Here is a 20,591-nt window from a genome sequence, read left to right as displayed (position 1 = left end):
TGAGTCACATCAAGTATGAGTGTTAATTTTGACGCCACTAGCTCTGCAGGTTGTCATGCAATTCCTTACCTCTCAGAAATGATTATGAAATAAAAGTGAAGTACGTGACGAGTGTGACGTTAGGAAAACATTAGGCAGCATGGAGAGATTCTGTATGGGACCACCCAACCCAAACGAGTACTGTGTGACCTGCTGCCCGGCAAGTATTAACTGAAGCAGCCCGGCCAGCTCAGTCGGTAGAGCATGAGACTCTTAATCTCAGGGTCGTGGGTTGGAGCCCCACGCTGAGCGAAACGGAAATTTGTTCCACTGCAGATGTAAATTACCGTTTTTCTGATTAACGTGATGTAATGGAAATAGCAACTTTAAACTTTGCCTACGTCTCTGTCAGTCGCAAGGAAACTGTATTTGAAGGTGAAGGTAAATTTGTAGACATGTGTGAAAGACATGTTCTGAAATGCAAGTGTTGTTGTTTGGAGAGGACATCGGTTACGTGTCAGATGTGTAGCCAAGCAGTAAAGGGTCGCCATAGCTGCAAATATTAGTCGGTAATATGAAGTGTTGTCAGCCGAAGTCTGATGATCCAGACGACCGTAAGGACGAAGTACGCAAAAGTACCGCTAGGCCGCGCCTCTTTAGCTCAGTGGTAGAGCACTGGACTAGTAAACCAAGGGTCGTGAGTTCCATCCTCAAAGGAAGAAGTCGAATTTTGGAAATCATTTGCGCGTCGTGGCCGTATAGCAAACAGTATCTGTGATGACGAACAATTAGCGACATGCCTTTTATTAAGAATTACTCTCAGATGTGATTAAGGCGAATGGCGCAGATAAAGCCTTTGCCAAAGCGGTTCAGCATAAGGTGGGACGAGGCAGTCTGAATTACATTATATAGATGTATTTCTCACATATGTCAGAGCCTCTCGCGGTCGTCGTCGTCGTCGTCGTCGTCGTCGTCGTCGCTTCTGCAGAAGTAGCAAATGGCCATCGTGGCAAATGCGGCGAGGCACGCCCTGCCTTCGATTCCGTATGCACAAAGTGTGTGGTCTTGTTTCCCAGTCTATATTTGGTCGGTCACGTAAGAGGTTGAATGTAACGAATGGGTGGGAAAGAGCAAGGGCAGCGGCTGTGTAGAACGAAAACACAAATTATCAGGGGTGTGAGCGTTTCGAGATGAGTCATATACAAGTTGCACTTAGTCGTCAGTGACTGTGTGGCCTAATGGATAAGGCGTCGGACTTCGGATCTGAAGATTACAGGTTCGAATGCTGTCACGCTCGTGTTTTATCAGTTCTGAAAAAGAAACATACCGTTTTAATGTAGCATTTGAGCTGTACGAAACCGTCTGAATGTTGCTGTTGACCATTTTCTGCTTGGAGATGCTCTTGAGCTTGAAACACACACTACAAGACCGGTGTTAACTAGCGAAATGGTCGGCAGAGTGTCGTCACCGCGAGTTTCCACTGGCACTTGCACATCTAAAACAATGTCGGAAAGTAACTCGTTCGCCTTTTGAGTCACATCAAGTATGAGTGTTAATTTTGACGCCACTAGCTCTGCAGGTTGTCATGCAATTCCTTACCTCTCAGAAATGATTATGAAATAAAAGTGAAGTACGTGACGAGTGTGACGTTAGGAAAACATTAGGCAGCATGGAGAGATTCTGTATGGGACCACCCAACCCAAACGAGTACTGTGTGACGTGCTGCCCGGCAGGTATTCACCGAAGCAACCCGGCTAGCTCAGTCGGTAGAGCATGAGACTCTTAATCTCAGGGTCGTGGGTTAGAGCCCCACACTGGGCGAAACGGAATTTTGTTAGGCTGCAGATGTAAATTACCGTTTTTCTGATTAACGTGATGTAATGGAAATAGCAACTTTAAACTTTGCCTACGTCTCTGTCAGTCGCAAGGAAACTGTATTTGAAGGTGAAGGTGATTTTGTAGACATGTGTGAAAGACATGTTCTGAAATGCAAGTGTTGTTGTTTGGAGAGGACATCGGTTACGTGTCAGATGTGTAGCCAAGCAGTAATGGGTCGCCATAGCTGCAAATATTAGTCGGTAATATGAAGTGTTGTCAGCTGAAGTCTGATGATCCAGACGACCGTAAGGACGAAGTACGCAAAAGTACCGCTAGGCCGCGCCTCTTTAGCTCAGTGGTAGAGCACTGGACTAGTAAACCAAGGGTTGTGAGTTCCATCCTCAAAGGAAGTCAGTTGCGCGTCGTGGCCGTATAGCAAACAGTATCTGTGATGACGAACAATTAGCGACATGCCTTTTATTAAGAATTACTCTCAGATGTGATTAAGGCGAATGGCGCAGATAAAGCCTTTGCCAAAGCGGTTCAGCATAAGGTGGGACGAGGCAGTCTGAATTACATTTTATAGATGTATTTCTCACATATGTCAGAGCCTCTCGCGGTCGTCGTCGTCGTCGTCGTCGTCGTGGTCGTCGTCGTCGTCGTCGTCGTCGTCGCCGCCGCCGCCGCTTCTGCAGAAGTAGCAAATGGCCATCGTGGCAAATGCGGCGAACACGCCCTGCCTTCGATTCCGTATGCACAAAGTGTGTGGTCTTGTTTTCCAGTCTATATTTGGTCGGTCACGTAAGAGGTTGAATGTAACGAATGGGTGGGAAAGAGCACGGGCAGCGGCTGTGTAGAACGAAAACACAAATTATCAGGGGTGTGAGCGTTTCGAGATGAGTCATATACAAGTTGCACTTGGGCGTCAGTGCCTGTGTGGCCTAATGGATAAGGCGTCGGACTTCGGATCTGAAGATTACAGGTTCGAATGCAGTCACGCTCGTGTTTTATCAGTTCTGAAAAAGAAACATACCGTTTTAATGTAGCATTTGAGCAGTACGAAACCGTCTGAATGTTGCTGTTGACCATTTTCTGCTTGGAGATGCTCTTGAGCTTGAAACACACACTACAAGACCGGTGTTAACTAGCGAAATGGTCGGCAGAGTGCCGTCACCGCGAGTTTCCACTGGCACTTGCACATCTAAAACAACGTCGGAAAGTAACTCGTTCGCCTTTTGAGTCACATCAAGTATGAGTGTTAATTTTGACGCCAATAGCTCTGCAGGTTGTCATGCAATTCCTTACCTTTTAGAAATGATTATGAAATAAAAGTGAAGTACGTGACGAGTGTGACATTAGGAAAACATTAGGCAGCATGGAGAGATTCTGTATGGAACCACCCAACCCAAACGAGTACTGTGTGACGTGCTGCCCGGCAAGTATTCAGCGAAGCAGCCCGGCCAGCTCAGTCGGTAGAGCATGAGACTCTTAATCTCAGGGTCGTGGGTTGGAGCCCCAAACTGGGCGAAACGGAATTTTGTTCCGCTGCAGATGTAAATTACCGTTTTTCTGATTAACGTGATGTAATGGAAATAGCAACTTTAAACTTTGCCTACGTCTCTGTCAGTCGCAAGGAAACTGTATTTGAAGGTGAAGGTGATTTTGTAGACATGTGTGAAAGACATGTTCTGAAATGCAAGTGTTGTTGTTTGGAGAGGACATCGGTTACGTGTCAGATGTGTAGCCAAGCAGTAATGGGTCGCCATAGCTGCAAATATTAGTCGGTAATATGAAGTGTTGTCAGCTGAAGTCTGATGATCCAGACGACCGTAAGGACGAAGTACGCAAAAGTACCGCTATGCCGCGCCTCTTTAGCTCAGTGGTAGAGCACTGGACTAGTAAACCAAGGGTCGTGAGTTCCATCCTCAAAGGAAATCAGTTGCGCGTCGTGGCCGTATAACAAACAGTATCTGTGATGACGAACAATTAGCGACATGCCTTTTATTAAGAATTACTCTCAGATGTGATTAAGGCGAATGGCGCAGATAAAGCCATTGCCAAAGCGGTTCACCATAAGGTGGGACGAGGCAGTCTGAATTACATTATATAGATGTATTTCTCACATATGTCAGAGCCTCTCGCGGTCGTCGTCGTCGTCGTCGTCGTCGTCGTCGTCGTCGTCGTCGTCGTCGGCGCCGCCGCCGCCGCCGCTTCTGCAGAAGTAGCAAATGGCCATCGTGGCAAATGCGGCGAGGCACGCCCTGCCTTCGATTCCGTATGCACAAAGTGTGTGGTCTTGTTTCCCAGTCTATATTTGGTCGGTCACGTAAGAGGTTGAATGTAACGAATGGGTGGGAAAGAGCAAGGGCAGCGGCTGTGTAGAACGAAAACACAAATTATCAGGGGTGTGAGCGTTTCGAGATGAGTCATATACAAGTTGCACTTGGTCGTCAGTGACTGTGTGGCCTAATGGATAAGGCGTCGGACTTCGGATCTGAAGATTACAGGTTCGAATACTGTCACGCTCGTGTTTTATCAGTTCAGAAAAAGAAACATACCGTTATAATGTAGCATTTGAGCTGTACGAAACCGTCTGAATGTTGCTGTTGACCATTTTCTGCTTGGAGATGCTCTTGAGCTTGAAACACACACCACAAGACCGGTGTTAACTAGCGAAATGGTCGGCAGAGTGCCGTCACCGCGAGTTTCCACTGGCACTTGCACATGTAAAACAACGTCGGAAAGTAACTCGTTCGCCTTTTGAGTCACATCAAGTATGAGTGTTAATTTTGACGCCACTAGCTCTGCAGGTTTCATGCAATTCCTTACCTCTCAGAAATGATTATGAAATAAAAGTGAAGTACGTGACGAGTGTGACGTTAGGAAAACATTAGGCAGCATGGAGAGATTCTGTATGGGACCACCCAACCCAAACGAGTACTGTGTGACGTGCTGCCTGGCAAGTATTCACCGAAGCAGCCCGGCCAGCTCAGTCGGTAGAGCATGAGACTCTTAATCTCAGGGTCGTGGGTTGGAGCCCCACGCTGAGCGAAACGGAATTATGTTCTGCTGCAGATGTAAATTACCGTTTTTCTGATTAACGTGATGTAATGGAAATAGCAACTTTAAACTTTGCCTACGTCTCTGTCAGTCGCAAGGAAACTGTATTTGAAGGTGAAGGTGATTTTGTAGACATGTGTGAAAGACATGTTCTGAAATGCAAGTGTTGTTGTTTGGAGAGGACATCGGTTACGTGTCAGATGTGTAGCCAAGCAGTAAAGGGTCGCCATAGCTGCAAATATTAGTCGGTAATATGAAGTGTTGTCAGCCGAAGTCTGATGATCCAGACGACCGTAAGGACGAAGTACGCAAAAGTACCGCTAGGCCGCGCCTCTTTAGCTCAGTGGTAGAGCACTGGACTAGTAAACCAAGGGTCGTGAGTTCCATCCTGAAAGGAAGAAGTCGAATTTTGGAAATCAGTTGCGCGTCGTGGCCGTATAGCAAACAGTATCTGTGATGACGAACAATTAGCGACATGCCTTTTATTAAGAATTACTCTCAGATGTGATTAAGGCGAATGGCGCAGATAAAGCCTTTGCCAAAGCGGTTCACCATAAGGTGGGACGAGGCAGTCTGAATTACATTATATAGATGTATTTCTCACATATGTCAGAGCCTCTCGCGGTCGTCGTCGTCGTCGTCGTCGTCGTCGTCGTCGACGCTGCCGCCGCTTCTGCAGAAGTAGCAAATGGCCATCGTGGCAAATGCGCCGAGGCACGCCCTGCCTTCGATTCCGTATGCACAAAGTGTGTGGTCTTGTTTCCCAGTCTATATTTGGTCGGTCACGTAAGAGGTTGAATGTAACGAATGGGTGGGAAAGAGCAAGGGCAGCGGCTGTGTAGAACGAAAACACAAATTATCAGGGGTGTGAGCGTTTCGAGATGAGTCATATACAAGTTGCACTTGGTCGTCAGTGACTGTGTGGCCTAATGGATAAGGCGTTGGACTTCGGATCTGAAGATTACAGGTTCGAATGCTGTCACGCTCGTGTTTTATCAGTTCTGAAAAAGAAACATACCGTTTTAATGTAGCATTTGAGCAGTACGAAACCGTCTGAATGTTGCAGTTGACCATTTTCTGCTTGGAGATGCTCTTGAGCTTGAAACACACACTACAAGACCGGTGTTAACTAGCGAAATGGTCGGCAGAGTGCCGTCACCGCGAGTTTCCACTGGCACTTGCACATCTAAAACAACGTCGGAAAGTAACTCGTTCGCCTTTTGAGTCACATCAAGTATGAGTGTTAATTTTGACGCCACTAGCTCTGCAGGTTGTCATGCAATTCCTTACCTCTCAGAAATGATTATGAAATAAAAGTGAAGTACGTGACGAGTGTGACGTTAGGAAAACATTAGGCAGCATGGAGAGATTCTGTATGGGACCACCCAACCCAAACGAGTACTGTGTGACGTGCTGCCCGGCAAGTATTCACCGAAGCAGCCCGGCCAGCTCAGTCGGTAGAGCATGATACTCTTAATCTCAATGTCGTGGGTTCGAGCCCCACGCTGTGCGAAACGGAATTTTGTTCCGCTGCAGATGTAAATTACCGTTTTTCTGATTAACGTGATGTAATGGAAATAGCAACTTTAAACTTTGCCTTCGTCTCTGTCAGTCGCAAGGAAAGTGTATTTAAAGGAGAAGGTGATTTTGTAGACATGTGTGAAAGACATGTTCTGAAATGCAAGTGTTGTTGTTTGGAGAGGACATCGGTTACGTGTCAGATGTGTAGCCAAGCAGTAATGGGTCGCCATAGCTGCAAATATTAGTCGGTAATATGAAGTGTTGTCAGCTGAAGTCTGATGATCCAGACGACCGTAAGGACGAAGTACGCAAAAGTACCGCTAGGCCGCGCCTCTTTAGCTCAGTGGTAGAGCACTGGACTAGTAAACCAAGGGTCGTGAGTTCCATCCTCAAAGGAAGTCAGTTGCGCGTCGTGGCCGTATAGCAAACAGTATCTGTGATGACGAACAATTAGCGACATGCGTTTTATTAAGAATTACTCTCAGATGTGATTAAGGCGAATGGCGCAGATAAAGCTTTGCCAAAGCGGTTCACCATAAGGTGGGACGAGGCAGTCTGAATTACATTATATAGATGTATTTCTCACATATGTCAGAGCCTCTCGCGGTCGTCGTCGTCGTCGTCGTCGTCGTCGTCGTCGTCGTCGACGCCGCCGCCGCTTCTGCAGAAGTAGCAAATGGCCATCGTGGCAAATGCGGCGAGGCACGCCCTGGCTTCGATTCCGTATGCACAAAGTGTGTGGTCTTGTTTCCCAGTCTATATTTGGTCGGTCACGTAAGAGGTTGAATGTAACGAATGGGTGGGAAAGAGCAATAGCAGCGGCTGTGTAGAACGAAAACACAAATTTTTCAGGGGTGTGAGCGTTTCGAGATGAGTCATATACAAGTTGCACTTCGTCGTCAGTGACTGTGTGGCCTAATGGATAAGGCGTCGGACTTCGGATCTGAAGATTACAGGTTCGAATGCTGTCACGCTCGTGTTTTATCAGTTCTGAAAAAGAAACATACCGTTTTAATGTAGCATTTGAGCAGTACGAAACCGTCTGAATGTTGCTGTTGACCATTTTCTGCTTGGAGATGCTCTTGAGCTTGAAACACACACTACAAGACCGGTGTTAACTAGCGAAATGGTCGGCAGAGTGCCGTCACCGCGAGTTTCCACTGGCACTTGCACATCTAAAACAACGTCAGAAAGTAACTCGTTCGCCTTTTGAGTCACATCAAGTATGAGTGTTAATTTTGACGCCACTATCTCTGCAGGTTGTCATGCAATTCCTTACCTCTCAGAAATGATTATGAAATAAAAGTGAAGTACGTGACGAGTGTGACGTTAGGAAAACATTAGGCAGCATGGAGAGATTCTGTATGGGACCACCCAACCCAAACGAGTACTGTGTGACGTGCTGCCCGGCAAGTATTCACCGAAGCAGCCCGGCCAGCTCAGTCGGTAGAGCATGAGACTCTTAATCTCAGGGTCGTGGGTTGGAGCCCCAAACTGGGCGAAACGGAATTTTGTTCCGCTGCAGATGTAAATTACCGTTTTTCTGATTAACGTGATGTAATGGAAATAGCAACTTTAAACTTTGCCTACGTCTCTGTCAGTCGCAAGGAAACTGTATTTGAAGGTGAAGGTGATTTTGTAGACATGTGTGAAAGACATGTTCTGAAATGCAAGTGTTGTTGTTTGGAGAGGACATCGGTTACGTGTCAGATGTGTAGCCAAGCAGTAAAGGGTCGCCATAGCTGCAAATATTAGTCGGTAATATGAAGTGTTGTCAGCTGAAGTCTGATGATCCAGACGACCGTAAGGACGAAGTACGCAAAAGTACCGCTATGCCGCGCCTCTTTAGCTCAGTGGTAGAGCACTGGACTAGTAAACCAAGGGTAGTGAGTTCCATCCTCAAAGGAAATCAGTTGCGCGTCGTGGCCGTATAACAAACAGTATCTGTGATGACGAACAATTAGCGACATGCCTTTTATTAAGAATTACTCTCAGATGTGATTAAGGCGAATGGCGCAGATAAAGCCATTGCCAAAGCGGTTCACCATAAGGTGGGACGAGGCAGTCTGAATTACATTATATAGATGTATTTCTCACATATGTCAGAGCCTCTCGCGGTCGTCGTCGTCGTCGTCGTCGTCGTCGTCGTCGTCGTCGTCGTCGTCGTCGTCGTCGTCGTCGTCGTCGTCGGCGCCGCCGCCGCCGCCGCTTCTGCAGAAGTAGCAAATGGCCATCGTGGCAAATGCGGCGAGGCACGCCCTGCCTTCGATTCCGTATGCACAAAGTGTGTGGTCTTGTTTCCCAGTCTATATTTGGTCGGTCACGTAAGAGGTTGAATGTAACGAATGGGTGGGAAAGAGCAAGGGCAGCGGCTGTGTAGAACGAAAACACAAATTATCAGGGGTGTGAGCGTTTCGAGATGAGTCATATACAAGTTGCACTTGGTCGTCAGTGACTGTGTGGCCTAATGGATAAGGCGTCGGACTTCGGATCTGAAGATTACAGGTTCGAATACTGTCACGCTCGTGTTTTATCAGTTCAGAAAAAGAAACATACCGTTATAATGTAGCATTTGAGCTGTACGAAACCGTCTGAATGTTGCTGTTGACCATTTTCTGCTTGGAGATGCTCTTGAGCTTGAAACACACACCACAAGACCGGTGTTAACTAGCGAAATGGTCGGCAGAGTGCCGTCACCGCGAGTTTCCACTGGCACTTGCACATGTAAAACAACGTCGGAAAGTAACTCGTTCGCCTTTTGAGTCACATCAAGTATGAGTGTTAATTTTGACGCCACTAGCTCTGCAGGTTTCATGCAATTCCTTACCTCTCAGAAATGATTATGAAATAAAAGTGAAGTACGTGACGAGTGTGACGTTAGGAAAACATTAGGCAGCATGGAGAGATTCTGTATGGGACCACCCAACCCAAACGAGTACTGTGTGACGTGCTGCCTGGCAAGTATTCACCGAAGCAGCCCGGCCAGCTCAGTCGGTAGAGCATGAGACTCTTAATCTCAGGGTCGTGGGTTGGAGCCCCACGCTGAGCGAAACGGAATTATGTTCTGCTGCAGATGTAAATTACCGTTTTTCTGATTAACGTGATGTAATGGAAATAGCAACTTTAAACTTTGCCTACGTCTCTGTCAGTCGCAAGGAAACTGTATTTGAAGGTGAAGGTGATTTTGTAGACATGTGTGAAAGACATGTTCTGAAATGCAAGTGTTGTTGTTTGGAGAGGACATCGGTTACGTGTCAGATGTGTAGCCAAGCAGTAATGGGTCGCCATAGCTGCAAATATTAGTCGGTAATATGAAGTGTTGTCAGCTGAAGTCTGATGATCCAGACGACCGTAAGGACGAAGTACGCAAAAGTACCGCTATGCCGCGCCTCTTTAGCTCAGTGGTAGAGCACTGGACTAGTAAACCAAGGGTCGTGAGTTCCATCCTCAAAGGAAATCAGTTGCGCGTCGTGGCCGTATAACAAACAGTATCTGTGATGACGAACAATTAGCGACATGCCTTTTATTAAGAATTACTCTCAGATGTGATTAAGGCGAATGGCGCAGATAAAGCCATTGCCAAAGCGGTTCACCATAAGGTGGGACGAGGCAGTCTGAATTACATTATATAGATGTATTTCTCACATATGTCAGAGCCTCTCGCGGTCGTCGTCGTCGTCGTCGTCGTCGTCGTCGTCGTCGTCGTCGTCGTCGTCGGCGCCGCCGCCGCCGCCGCTTCTGCAGAAGTAGCAAATGGCCATCGTGGCAAATGCGGCGAGGCACGCCCTGCCTTCGATTCCGTATGCACAAAGTGTGTGGTCTTGTTTCCCAGTCTATATTTGGTCGGTCACGTAAGAGGTTGAATGTAACGAATGGGTGGGAAAGAGCAAGGGCAGCGGCTGTGTAGAACGAAAACACAAATTATCAGGGGTGTGAGCGTTTCGAGATGAGTCATATACAAGTTGCACTTGGTCGTCAGTGACTGTGTGGCCTAATGGATAAGGCGTCGGACTTCGGATCTGAAGATTACAGGTTCGAATACTGTCACGCTCGTGTTTTATCAGTTCAGAAAAAGAAACATACCGTTATAATGTAGCATTTGAGCTGTACGAAACCGTCTGAATGTTGCTGTTGACCATTTTCTGCTTGGAGATGCTCTTGAGCTTGAAACACACACCACAAGACCGGTGTTAACTAGCGAAATGGTCGGCAGAGTGCCGTCACCGCGAGTTTCCACTGGCACTTGCACATGTAAAACAACGTCGGAAAGTAACTCGTTCGCCTTTTGAGTCACATCAAGTATGAGTGTTAATTTTGACGCCACTAGCTCTGCAGGTTTCATGCAATTCCTTACCTCTCAGAAATGATTATGAAATAAAAGTGAAGTACGTGACGAGTGTGACGTTAGGAAAACATTAGGCAGCATGGAGAGATTCTGTATGGGACCACCCAACCCAAACGAGTACTGTGTGACGTGCTGCCTGGCAAGTATTCACCGAAGCAGCCCGGCCAGCTCAGTCGGTAGAGCATGAGACTCTTAATCTCAGGGTCGTGGGTTGGAGCCCCACGCTGAGCGAAACGGAATTATGTTCTGCTGCAGATGTAAATTACCGTTTTTCTGATTAACGTGATGTAATGGAAATAGCAACTTTAAACTTTGCCTACGTCTCTGTCAGTCGCAAGGAAACTGTATTTGAAGGTGAAGGTGATTTTGTAGACATGTGTGAAAGACATGTTCTGAAATGCAAGTGTTGTTGTTTGGAGAGGACATCGGTTACGTGTCAGATGTGTAGCCAAGCAGTAAAGGGTCGCCATAGCTGCAAATATTAGTCGGTAATATGAAGTGTTGTCAGCCGAAGTCTGATGATCCAGACGACCGTAAGGACGAAGTACGCAAAAGTACCGCTAGGCCGCGCCTCTTTAGCTCAGTGGTAGAGCACTGGACTAGTAAACCAAGGGTCGTGAGTTCCATCCTGAAAGGAAGAAGTCGAATTTTGGAAATCAGTTGCGCGTCGTGGCCGTATAGCAAACAGTATCTGTGATGACGAACAATTAGCGACATGCCTTTTATTAAGAATTACTCTCAGATGTGATTAAGGCGAATGGCGCAGATAAAGCCTTTGCCAAAGCGGTTCACCATAAGGTGGGACGAGGCAGTCTGAATTACATTATATAGATGTATTTCTCACATATGTCAGAGCCTCTCGCGGTCGTCGTCGTCGTCGTCGTCGTCGTCGTCGTCGACGCTGCCGCCGCTTCTGCAGAAGTAGCAAATGGCCATCGTGGCAAATGCGCCGAGGCACGCCCTGCCTTCGATTCCGTATGCACAAAGTGTGTGGTCTTGTTTCCCAGTCTATATTTGGTCGGTCACGTAAGAGGTTGAATGTAACGAATGGGTGGGAAAGAGCAAGGGCAGCGGCTGTGTAGAACGAAAACACAAATTATCAGGGGTGTGAGCGTTTCGAGATGAGTCATATACAAGTTGCACTTGGTCGTCAGTGACTGTGTGGCCTAATGGATAAGGCGTTGGACTTCGGATCTGAAGATTACAGGTTCGAATGCTGTCACGCTCGTGTTTTATCAGTTCTGAAAAAGAAACATACCGTTTTAATGTAGCATTTGAGCAGTACGAAACCGTCTGAATGTTGCAGTTGACCATTTTCTGCTTGGAGATGCTCTTGAGCTTGAAACACACACTACAAGACCGGTGTTAACTAGCGAAATGGTCGGCAGAGTGCCGTCACCGCGAGTTTCCACTGGCACTTGCACATCTAAAACAACGTCGGAAAGTAACTCGTTCGCCTTTTGAGTCACATCAAGTATGAGTGTTAATTTTGACGCCACTAGCTCTGCAGGTTGTCATGCAATTCCTTACCTCTCAGAAATGATTATGAAATAAAAGTGAAGTACGTGACGAGTGTGACGTTAGGAAAACATTAGGCAGCATGGAGAGATTCTGTATGGGACCACCCAACCCAAACGAGTACTGTGTGACGTGCTGCCCGGCAAGTATTCACCGAAGCAGCCCGGCCAGCTCAGTCGGTAGAGCATGATACTCTTAATCTCAATGTCGTGGGTTCGAGCCCCACGCTGTGCGAAACGGAATTTTGTTCCGCTGCAGATGTAAATTACCGTTTTTCTGATTAACGTGATGTAATGGAAATAGCAACTTTAAACTTTGCCTTCGTCTCTGTCAGTCGCAAGGAAAGTGTATTTAAAGGAGAAGGTGATTTTGTAGACATGTGTGAAAGACATGTTCTGAAATGCAAGTGTTGTTGTTTGGAGAGGACATCGGTTACGTGTCAGATGTGTAGCCAAGCAGTAATGGGTCGCCATAGCTGCAAATATTAGTCGGTAATATGAAGTGTTGTCAGCTGAAGTCTGATGATCCAGACGACCGTAAGGACGAAGTACGCAAAAGTACCGCTAGGCCGCGCCTCTTTAGCTCAGTGGTAGAGCACTGGACTAGTAAACCAAGGGTCGTGAGTTCCATCCTCAAAGGAAGTCAGTTGCGCGTCGTGGCCGTATAGCAAACAGTATCTGTGATGACGAACAATTAGCGACATGCGTTTTATTAAGAATTACTCTCAGATGTGATTAAGGCGAATGGCGCAGATAAAGCTTTGCCAAAGCGGTTCACCATAAGGTGGGACGAGGCAGTCTGAATTACATTATATAGATGTATTTCTCACATATGTCAGAGCCTCTCGCGGTCGTCGTCGTCGTCGTCGTCGTCGTCGTCGTCGTCGTCGACGCCGCCGCCGCTTCTGCAGAAGTAGCAAATGGCCATCGTGGCAAATGCGGCGAGGCACGCCCTGGCTTCGATTCCGTATGCACAAAGTGTGTGGTCTTGTTTCCCAGTCTATATTTGGTCGGTCACGTAAGAGGTTGAATGTAACGAATGGGTGGGAAAGAGCAATAGCAGCGGCTGTGTAGAACGAAAACACAAATTTTTCAGGGGTGTGAGCGTTTCGAGATGAGTCATATACAAGTTGCACTTGGTCGTCAGTGACTGTGTGGCCTAATGGATAAGGCGTCGGACTTCGGATCTGAAGATTACAGGTTCGAATGCTGTCACGCTCGTGTTTTATCAGTTCTGAAAAAGAAACATACCGTTTTAATGTAGCATTTGAGCAGTACGAAACCGTCTGAATGTTGCTGTTGACCATTTTCTGCTTGGAGATGCTCTTGAGCTTGAAACACACACTACAAGACCGGTGTTAACTAGCGAAATGGTCGGCAGAGTGCCGTCACCGCGAGTTTCCACTGGCACTTGCACATCTAAAACAACGTCAGAAAGTAACTCGTTCGCCTTTTGAGTCACATCAAGTATGAGTGTTAATTTTGACGCCACTATCTCTGCAGGTTGTCATGCAATTCCTTACCTCTCAGAAATGATTATGAAATAAAAGTGAAGTACGTGACGAGTGTGACGTTAGGAAAACATTAGGCAGCATGGAGAGATTCTGTATGGGACCACCCAACCCAAACGAGTACTGTGTGACGTGCTGCCCGGCAAGTATTCACCGAAGCAGCCCGGCCAGCTCAGTCGGTAGAGCATGAGACTCTTAATCTCAGGGTCGTGGGTTGGAGCCCCAAACTGGGCGAAACGGAATTTTGTTCCGCTGCAGATGTAAATTACCGTTTTTCTGATTAACGTGATGTAATGGAAATAGCAACTTTAAACTTTGCCTACGTCTCTGTCAGTCGCAAGGAAACTGTATTTGAAGGTGAAGGTGATTTTGTAGACATGTGTGAAAGACATGTTCTGAAATGCAAGTGTTGTTGTTTGGAGAGGACATCGGTTACGTGTCAGATGTGTAGCCAAGCAGTAAAGGGTCGCCATAGCTGCAAATATTAGTCGGTAATATGAAGTGTTGTCAGCTGAAGTCTGATGATCCAGACGACCGTAAGGACGAAGTACGCAAATGTACCGCTAGGCCGCGCCTCTTTAGCTCAGTGGTAGAGCACTGGACTAGTAAACCAAGGGTCGTGAGTTCCATCCTCAAAGGAAGAAGTCGAATTTTGGAAATCACTTGCGCGTCATGGCCGTATAGCAAACAGTATCTGTGATGACGAACAATTAGCGACATGCCTTTTATTAAGAATTACTCTCAGATGTGATTAAGGCGAATGGCGCAGATAAAGCCTTTGCCAAAGCGGTTCAGCATATGGTGGGACGAGGCAGGTTGAATTACATTTTATAGATGTATTTCTCACATATGTCAGAGCCTCTCGCGGTCGTCGTCGTCGTCGTCGTCGTCGTCGTCGTTGTCGTTGTCGTCGTCGTCGTCGTCGTCGTCGTCGTCGTCGTCGTCGTCGTCGTCGTCGTCGTCGTCGTCGTCGCCGTCGCCGCCGCCGCCGCTTCTGCAGAAGTAGCAAATGGCCATCGTGGCAAATGCGGCGAGGCACGCCCTGCCTTCGATCCCCTATGCACAAAGTGTGTGGTCTTGTTTCCCAGTCTATATTTGGTCGGTCACGTAAGAGGTTGAATGTAACGAATGGGTGGGAAAGAGCAAGGGCAGCGGCTGTGTACAACGAAAACACAAATTATCAGGGGTCTGAGCGTTTCGAGATGAGTCATATACAAGTTGCACTTGGTCGTCAGTGACTGTGTGGCCTAATGGATAAGGCGTCGGACTTCGGATCTGAAGGTTACAGGTTCGAATGCTGTCACGCTCGTGTTTTATCAGTTCTGAAAAAGAAACATACCGTTTTAATGTAGCATTTGAGCAGTACGAAACCGTCTGAATGTTGCAGTTGACCATTTTCTGCTTGGAGATGCTCTTGAGCTTGAAACACACACTACAAGACCGGTGTTAACTAGCGAAATGGTCGGCAGAGTGCCGTCACCGCGAGTTTCCACTGGCACTTGCACATCTAAAACAACGTGGGAAAGTAACTCGTTCGCCTTTTGAGTCACATCAAGTATGAGTGTTAATTTTGACGCCACTAGCTCTGCAGGTTGTCATGCAATTCCTTACCTCTCAGAAATGATTATGAAATAAAAGTGAAGTACGTGACGAATGTGACGTTAGGAAAACATTAGGCAGCATGGAGAGATTCTGTATGGGACCACCCAACCCAAACGAGTACTGTGTGACGTGCTGCCCGGCAAGTATTCACCGAAGCAGCCCGGCCAGCTCAGTCGGTAGAGCATGAGACTATTAATCTCAGGGTCGTGGGTTGCAGCCCCACGCTGGGCGAAACGGAATTTTGTTCTGCTGCAGATGTAAATTACCGTTTTTCTGATTAACGTGATGTAATGGAAATAGCAACTTTAAACTTTGCCTACGTCTCTGTCAGTCGCAAGGAAACTGTATTTGAAGGTGAAGGTGATTTTGTAGACATGTGTGAAAGACATGTTCTAAAATGCAAGTGTTGTTGTTTGGAGGGAACATCGGTTACGTGTCAGATGTGTAGCCAAGCAGTAATGGGTCGCCATAGCTCCAAATATGAGTCGGTAATATGAAGTGTTGTCAGCTGAAGTCTGATGATCCAGACGACCGTAAGGACGAAGTACGCAAAAGTACCGCTAGGCCGCGCCTCTTTAGCTCAGTTGTAGAGCACTGGACTAGTAAACCAAGAGTCGTGAGTTCCATCCTCAAAGGAAGAAGTCGAATTTTGGAAATCAGTTGCGCGTCGTGGCCGTATAGCAAACAGTATCTGTGATGACGAACAATTAGCGACATGCCTTTTATTAAGAATTACTCTCAGATGTGATTAAGGCGAATGGCGCAGATAAAGCCTTTGCCAAAGCGGTTCAGCATAAGGTGGGACGAGGCAGTCTGAATTACATTTTATAGATGTATTTCTCACATATGTCAGAGCCTCTCGCGGTCGTCGTCGTCGTCGTCGCCGCCGCCGCTTCTGCAGAAGTAGCAAATGGCCATCGTGGCAAATGCGGCGAGGCACGCCCTGCCTTCGATCCCCTATGCACAAAGTGTGTGGTCTTGTTTCCCAGTCTATATTTGGTCGGTCACGTAAGAGGTTGAATGTAACGAATGGGTGGGAAAGAGCAAGGGCAGCGGCTGTGTACAACGAAAACACAAATTATCAGGGGTGTGAGCGTTTCGAGATGAGTCATATAAAAGTTGCACTTGGTCGTCAGTGACTGTGTGGCCTAATGGATAAGGCGTCGGACTTCGGATATGAAGATTACAGGTTCGAATGCTGTCACGCTCGTGTTTTATCAGTTCTGAAAAAGAAACATACCGTTTTAATGTAGCATTTGAGCAGTACGAAACCGTCTGAATGTTGCTGTTGACCATTTTCTGCTTGGAGATGCTCTTGAGCTTGAAACACACACTACAAGACCGGTGTGTTAACTAGCGAAATGGTCGGCAGAGTGCCGTCACCGCGAGTTTCCACTGGCACTTGCACATCTAAAACAACGTCGGAAAGTAACACGTTCGCCTTTTGAGTCACATCAAGTATGAGTGTTAATTTTGACGCCACTAGCTCTGCAGGTTGTCATGCAATTCCTTACCTCTCAGAAATGATTATGAAATAAAAGTGAAGTACGTGACGAGTGTGACGTTAGGAAAACATTAGGCAGCATGGAGAGATTCTGTATGGGACCACCCAACCCAAACGAGTACTGTGTGACGTGCTGCCCGGCAAGTATTCACCGAAGCAGCCCGGCCAGCTCAGTCGGTAGAGCATGAGACTCTTACTCTCAGGGTCGTGGGTTGGAGCCCCACGCTGGGCGAAACGGAATTTTGTTCCGCTGCAGATGTAAATTACCGTTTTTCTGATTAACGTGATGTAATGGAAATAGCAACTTTAAACTTTGCCTACGTCTCTGTCAGTCGCAAGGAAACTGTATTTGAAGGTGAAGGTGATTTTGTAGACATGTGTGAAAGACATGTTCTGAAATGCAAGTGTTGTTGTTTGGAGAGGACATCGGTTACGTGTCAGATGTGTAGCCAAGCAGTAATGGGTCGCCATAGCTGCAAATATTAGTCGGTAATATGAAGTGTTGCCAGCTGAAGTCTGATGATCCAGACGACCGTAAGGACGAAGTACACAAAGGTACCGCTAGGCCGCGCCTCTTTAGCTCAGTGGTAGAGCACTGGACTAGTAAACCAAGGGTCGTGAGTTCCATCCTCAAAGGAAGAAGTCGAATTTTGGAAATCAGTTGCGCGTCGTGGCCGTATAGCAAACAGTATCTGTGATGACGAACAATTAGCGACATGCCTTTTATTAAGAATTACTCTCAGATGTGATTAAGGCGAATGGCGCAGATAAAGACTTCGCCAAAGCGGTTCAGCATAAGGTGGGACGAGGCAGTCTGAATTACATTTTATAGATGTATTTCTCACATATGTCAGAGCCTCTCGCGGTCGTCGTCGTCGTCGTCGTCGTCGTCGTCGTCGTCGTCGTCGTCGTCGTCGTCGTCGCCGCCGCCGCTTCTGCAGAAGTAGCAAATGGCCATTGTGGCAAATGCGGCGAGGCACGCCCTGCCTTCGATTCCGTATGCACAAAGTGTGTGGTCTTGTTTCCCAGTCTATATTTGGTCGGTCACGTAAGAGGTTGAATGTAACGAATGGGTGGGAAAGAGCAAGGGCAGCGGCTGTGTAGAACGAAAACACAAATTATCAAGGGTGTGAGCGTTTCGAGATGAGTCATATACAAGTTGCACTTGGTCGTCAGTGACTGTGTGGCCTAATGGATAAGGCGTCGGACTTCGGATCTGAAGATTACAGGTTCGAATGCTGTCACGCTCGTGTTTTATCAGTTCTGAAAAAGAAACATACCGTTTTAATGTAGCATTTGAGCAGTACGAAACCGTCTGAATGTTGCTGTTGACCATTTTCTCCTTGGAGATGCTCTTGAGCTTGAAACACACACTACAAGACCGGTGTGTTAACTAGCGAAATGGTCGGCAGAGTGCCGTCACCGTGAGTTTCCACTGGCACTTGCACATCTAAAACAACGTCGGAAAGTAACTCGTTCGCCTTTTGAGTCACATCAAGTATGAGTGTTAATTTTGACGCCACTAGCTCTGCAGGTTGTCATGCAATTCCTTACCTCTCAGAAATGGTTATGAAATAAAAGTGAAGTACGTGACGAGTGTGACATTAGGAAAACATTAGGCAGCATGGAGAGATTCTGTATGGGACCACCCAACCCAAACGAGTACTGTGTGACGTGCTGCCCGGCAAATATTCACCGAAGCAGCCCGGCTAGCTCAGTCGGTAGAGCATGAGACTCTTAATCTCAGGGTCGTGGGTTCGAGCCCCACGCTGGGCAAAACGGAATTTTGTTCCGCTGCAGATGTAAATTACCGTTTTGTGATTAACGAGATGTAATGGAAATAGCAACTTTAAACTTTGCCTACGTCTCTGTCAGTCGCAAGGAAACTGTATTTGAAGGTGAAGGTGATTTTGTAGACATGTGTGAAAGACATGTTCTGAAATGCAAGTGTTGTTGTTTGGAGAGGACATCGGTTATGTGTCAGATGTGTAGCCAAGCAGTAATGGGTCGCCATAGCTGCAAATATTAGTCGGTAATATGAAGTGTTGTCAGCTGAAGTCTGATGATCCAGACGACCGTTAGGAGGAAGTACGGAAAAGTACCGCTAGGCCGCGCCTCTTTAGCTCAGTGGTAGAGCACTGGACTAGTAAACCAAGGGTCGTGAGTTCCATCCTGAAAGGAAGAAGTCGAATTTTGGAAATCAGTTGCGCGTCGTGGCCGTATAGCAAACAGTATCTGTGATGACGAACAATTAGCGACATGCCTTTTATTAAGAATTACTCTCAGATGTGATTAAGGCGAATGGCGCAGATAAAGCCTTTGCCAAAGCGGTTCAGCATAAGGTGGGACGAGGCAGACTGAATTACATTTTATAGATGTATTTCTCACATATGTCAGAGCCTCTCGCGGTCGTCGTCGTCGTCGTCGTCGTCGTCGTCGTCGTCGTCGTCGTCGTCGTCGTCGTCGTCGTCGTCGTCGTCGTCGCCGCCGCCGCTTCTGCAGAAGTAGCAAATGGCCATCGTGGCAAATGCGGCGAGGCACGCCCTGCCTTCGATCCCCTATGCACAAAGTGTGTGGTCTTTTTTCCCAGTCTATATTTGGTCGGTCACGTAAGAGGTTGAATGTAACGAATGGGTGGGAAAGAGCAAGGGCAGCGGCTGTGTAGAACGAAAACACAAATTATCAGGGGTGTGAGCGTTTCGAGATGAGTCATATACAAGTTGCACTTGGTCGTCAGTGACTGTGTGGCCTAATGGATAAGGCGTCGGACTTCGGATCTGAAGATTACAGGTTCGAATGCTGTCACGCTCGTGTTTTATCAGTTCTGAAAAAGAAACATACCGTTTTAATGTAGCATTTGAGCAGTACGAAACCGTCTGAATGTTGCTGTTGACCATTTTCTGCTTGGAGATGCTCTTGAGCTTGAAACACACACTACAAGACCGGTGTTAACTAGCGAAATGGTCGGCAGAGTGATGTCACCGCGAGTTTCCACTGGCACTTGCACATCTAAAACAACGTCGGAAAGTAACTCGTTCGCCTTTTGAGTCACATCAATTATGAGTGTTAATTTTGACGCCACTAGCTCTGCAGGTTGTCATGCAATTCCTTACCTCTCAGAAATGGTTATGAAATAAAAGTGAAGTACGTGACGAGTGTGACATTAGGAAAACATTAGGCAGCATGGAGAGATTCTGTATGGGACCACCCAACCCAAACGAGTACTGTGTGACGTGCTGCCCGGCAAATATTCACCGAAGCAGCCCGGCTAGCTCAGTCGGTAGAGCATGAGACTCTTAATCTCAGGGTCGTGGGTTCGAGCCCCACGCTTTGCGAAACGGAATTTTGTTCCGCTGCAGATGTAAATTACCGTTTTTCTGATTAACGTGTTGTAATGGAAATAGCAACTTTAAACTTTGCCTACGTCTCTGTCAGTCGCAAGGAAACTGTATTTGAAGGTGAAGGTGATTTTGTAGACATGTGTGAAAGACATGTTCTGAAATGCAAGTGTTGTTGTTTGGAGAGGACATCGGTTACGTGTCAGATGTGTAGCCAAGCAGTAATGGGTCGCCATAGCTGCAAATATTAGTCGGTAATATGAAGTGTTGTCAGCTGAAGTCTGATGATCCAGACGACCGTAAGGACGAAGTACGCAAAAGTACCGCTAGGCCGCGCCTCTTTAGCTCAGTGGTAGAGCACTGGACTAGTAAACCAAGGGTCGTGAGTTCCATCCT

The 20,591-nt window shown here is 47.1% G+C and overlaps 14 non-coding genes across 14 annotated transcripts; all 14 read left to right on the top strand.

Annotated features, from left to right (window-relative positions):
* Nucleotides 1–218: 218 nt before the first annotated feature.
* Nucleotides 219–291, top strand: Trnak-cuu (transfer RNA lysine (anticodon CUU)). Its single transcript has one exon. It is a non-coding gene; the product is annotated as a tRNA-Lys (tRNA).
* Nucleotides 292–1,727: 1,436 nt separating this feature from the next.
* Nucleotides 1,728–1,800, top strand: Trnak-cuu (transfer RNA lysine (anticodon CUU)). The gene has a single exon. It is a non-coding gene; the product is annotated as a tRNA-Lys (tRNA).
* A 1,451-nt stretch (nt 1,801–3,251) lies between these two features.
* Trnak-cuu (transfer RNA lysine (anticodon CUU)) lies at nt 3,252–3,324 on the top strand. Its single transcript has one exon. It is a non-coding gene; the product is annotated as a tRNA-Lys (tRNA).
* Nucleotides 3,325–4,775: 1,451 nt separating this feature from the next.
* Nucleotides 4,776–4,848, top strand: Trnak-cuu (transfer RNA lysine (anticodon CUU)). Its single transcript has one exon. It is a non-coding gene; the product is annotated as a tRNA-Lys (tRNA).
* A 1,448-nt stretch (nt 4,849–6,296) lies between these two features.
* On the top strand, nt 6,297–6,369 carry Trnak-cuu (transfer RNA lysine (anticodon CUU)). Its single transcript has one exon. It is a non-coding gene; the product is annotated as a tRNA-Lys (tRNA).
* Nucleotides 6,370–7,806: 1,437 nt separating this feature from the next.
* Nucleotides 7,807–7,879, top strand: Trnak-cuu (transfer RNA lysine (anticodon CUU)). The gene has a single exon. It is a non-coding gene; the product is annotated as a tRNA-Lys (tRNA).
* Nucleotides 7,880–9,354: 1,475 nt separating this feature from the next.
* Nucleotides 9,355–9,427, top strand: Trnak-cuu (transfer RNA lysine (anticodon CUU)). The gene has a single exon. It is a non-coding gene; the product is annotated as a tRNA-Lys (tRNA).
* A 1,454-nt stretch (nt 9,428–10,881) lies between these two features.
* On the top strand, nt 10,882–10,954 carry Trnak-cuu (transfer RNA lysine (anticodon CUU)). The gene has a single exon. It is a non-coding gene; the product is annotated as a tRNA-Lys (tRNA).
* A 1,448-nt stretch (nt 10,955–12,402) lies between these two features.
* Nucleotides 12,403–12,475, top strand: Trnak-cuu (transfer RNA lysine (anticodon CUU)). Its single transcript has one exon. It is a non-coding gene; the product is annotated as a tRNA-Lys (tRNA).
* Nucleotides 12,476–13,912: 1,437 nt separating this feature from the next.
* On the top strand, nt 13,913–13,985 carry Trnak-cuu (transfer RNA lysine (anticodon CUU)). Its single transcript has one exon. It is a non-coding gene; the product is annotated as a tRNA-Lys (tRNA).
* A 1,526-nt stretch (nt 13,986–15,511) lies between these two features.
* On the top strand, nt 15,512–15,584 carry Trnan-auu (transfer RNA asparagine (anticodon AUU)). Its single transcript has one exon. It is a non-coding gene; the product is annotated as a tRNA-Asn (tRNA).
* Nucleotides 15,585–17,016: 1,432 nt separating this feature from the next.
* Trnak-cuu (transfer RNA lysine (anticodon CUU)) lies at nt 17,017–17,089 on the top strand. Its single transcript has one exon. It is a non-coding gene; the product is annotated as a tRNA-Lys (tRNA).
* A 1,471-nt stretch (nt 17,090–18,560) lies between these two features.
* On the top strand, nt 18,561–18,633 carry Trnak-cuu (transfer RNA lysine (anticodon CUU)). Its single transcript has one exon. It is a non-coding gene; the product is annotated as a tRNA-Lys (tRNA).
* A 1,483-nt stretch (nt 18,634–20,116) lies between these two features.
* On the top strand, nt 20,117–20,192 carry Trnak-cuu (transfer RNA lysine (anticodon CUU)). Its single transcript has one exon. It is a non-coding gene; the product is annotated as a tRNA-Lys (tRNA).
* Nucleotides 20,193–20,591: the final 399 nt, after the last annotated feature.

This window comes from Schistocerca gregaria, chromosome 8 (assembly GCF_023897955.1).
Source record: "Schistocerca gregaria isolate iqSchGreg1 chromosome 8, iqSchGreg1.2, whole genome shotgun sequence".
Taxonomy (NCBI): Eukaryota; Metazoa; Arthropoda; class Insecta; order Orthoptera; family Acrididae; genus Schistocerca; species Schistocerca gregaria.
This window is presented reverse-complemented; position numbering and strand designations above follow the sequence as displayed.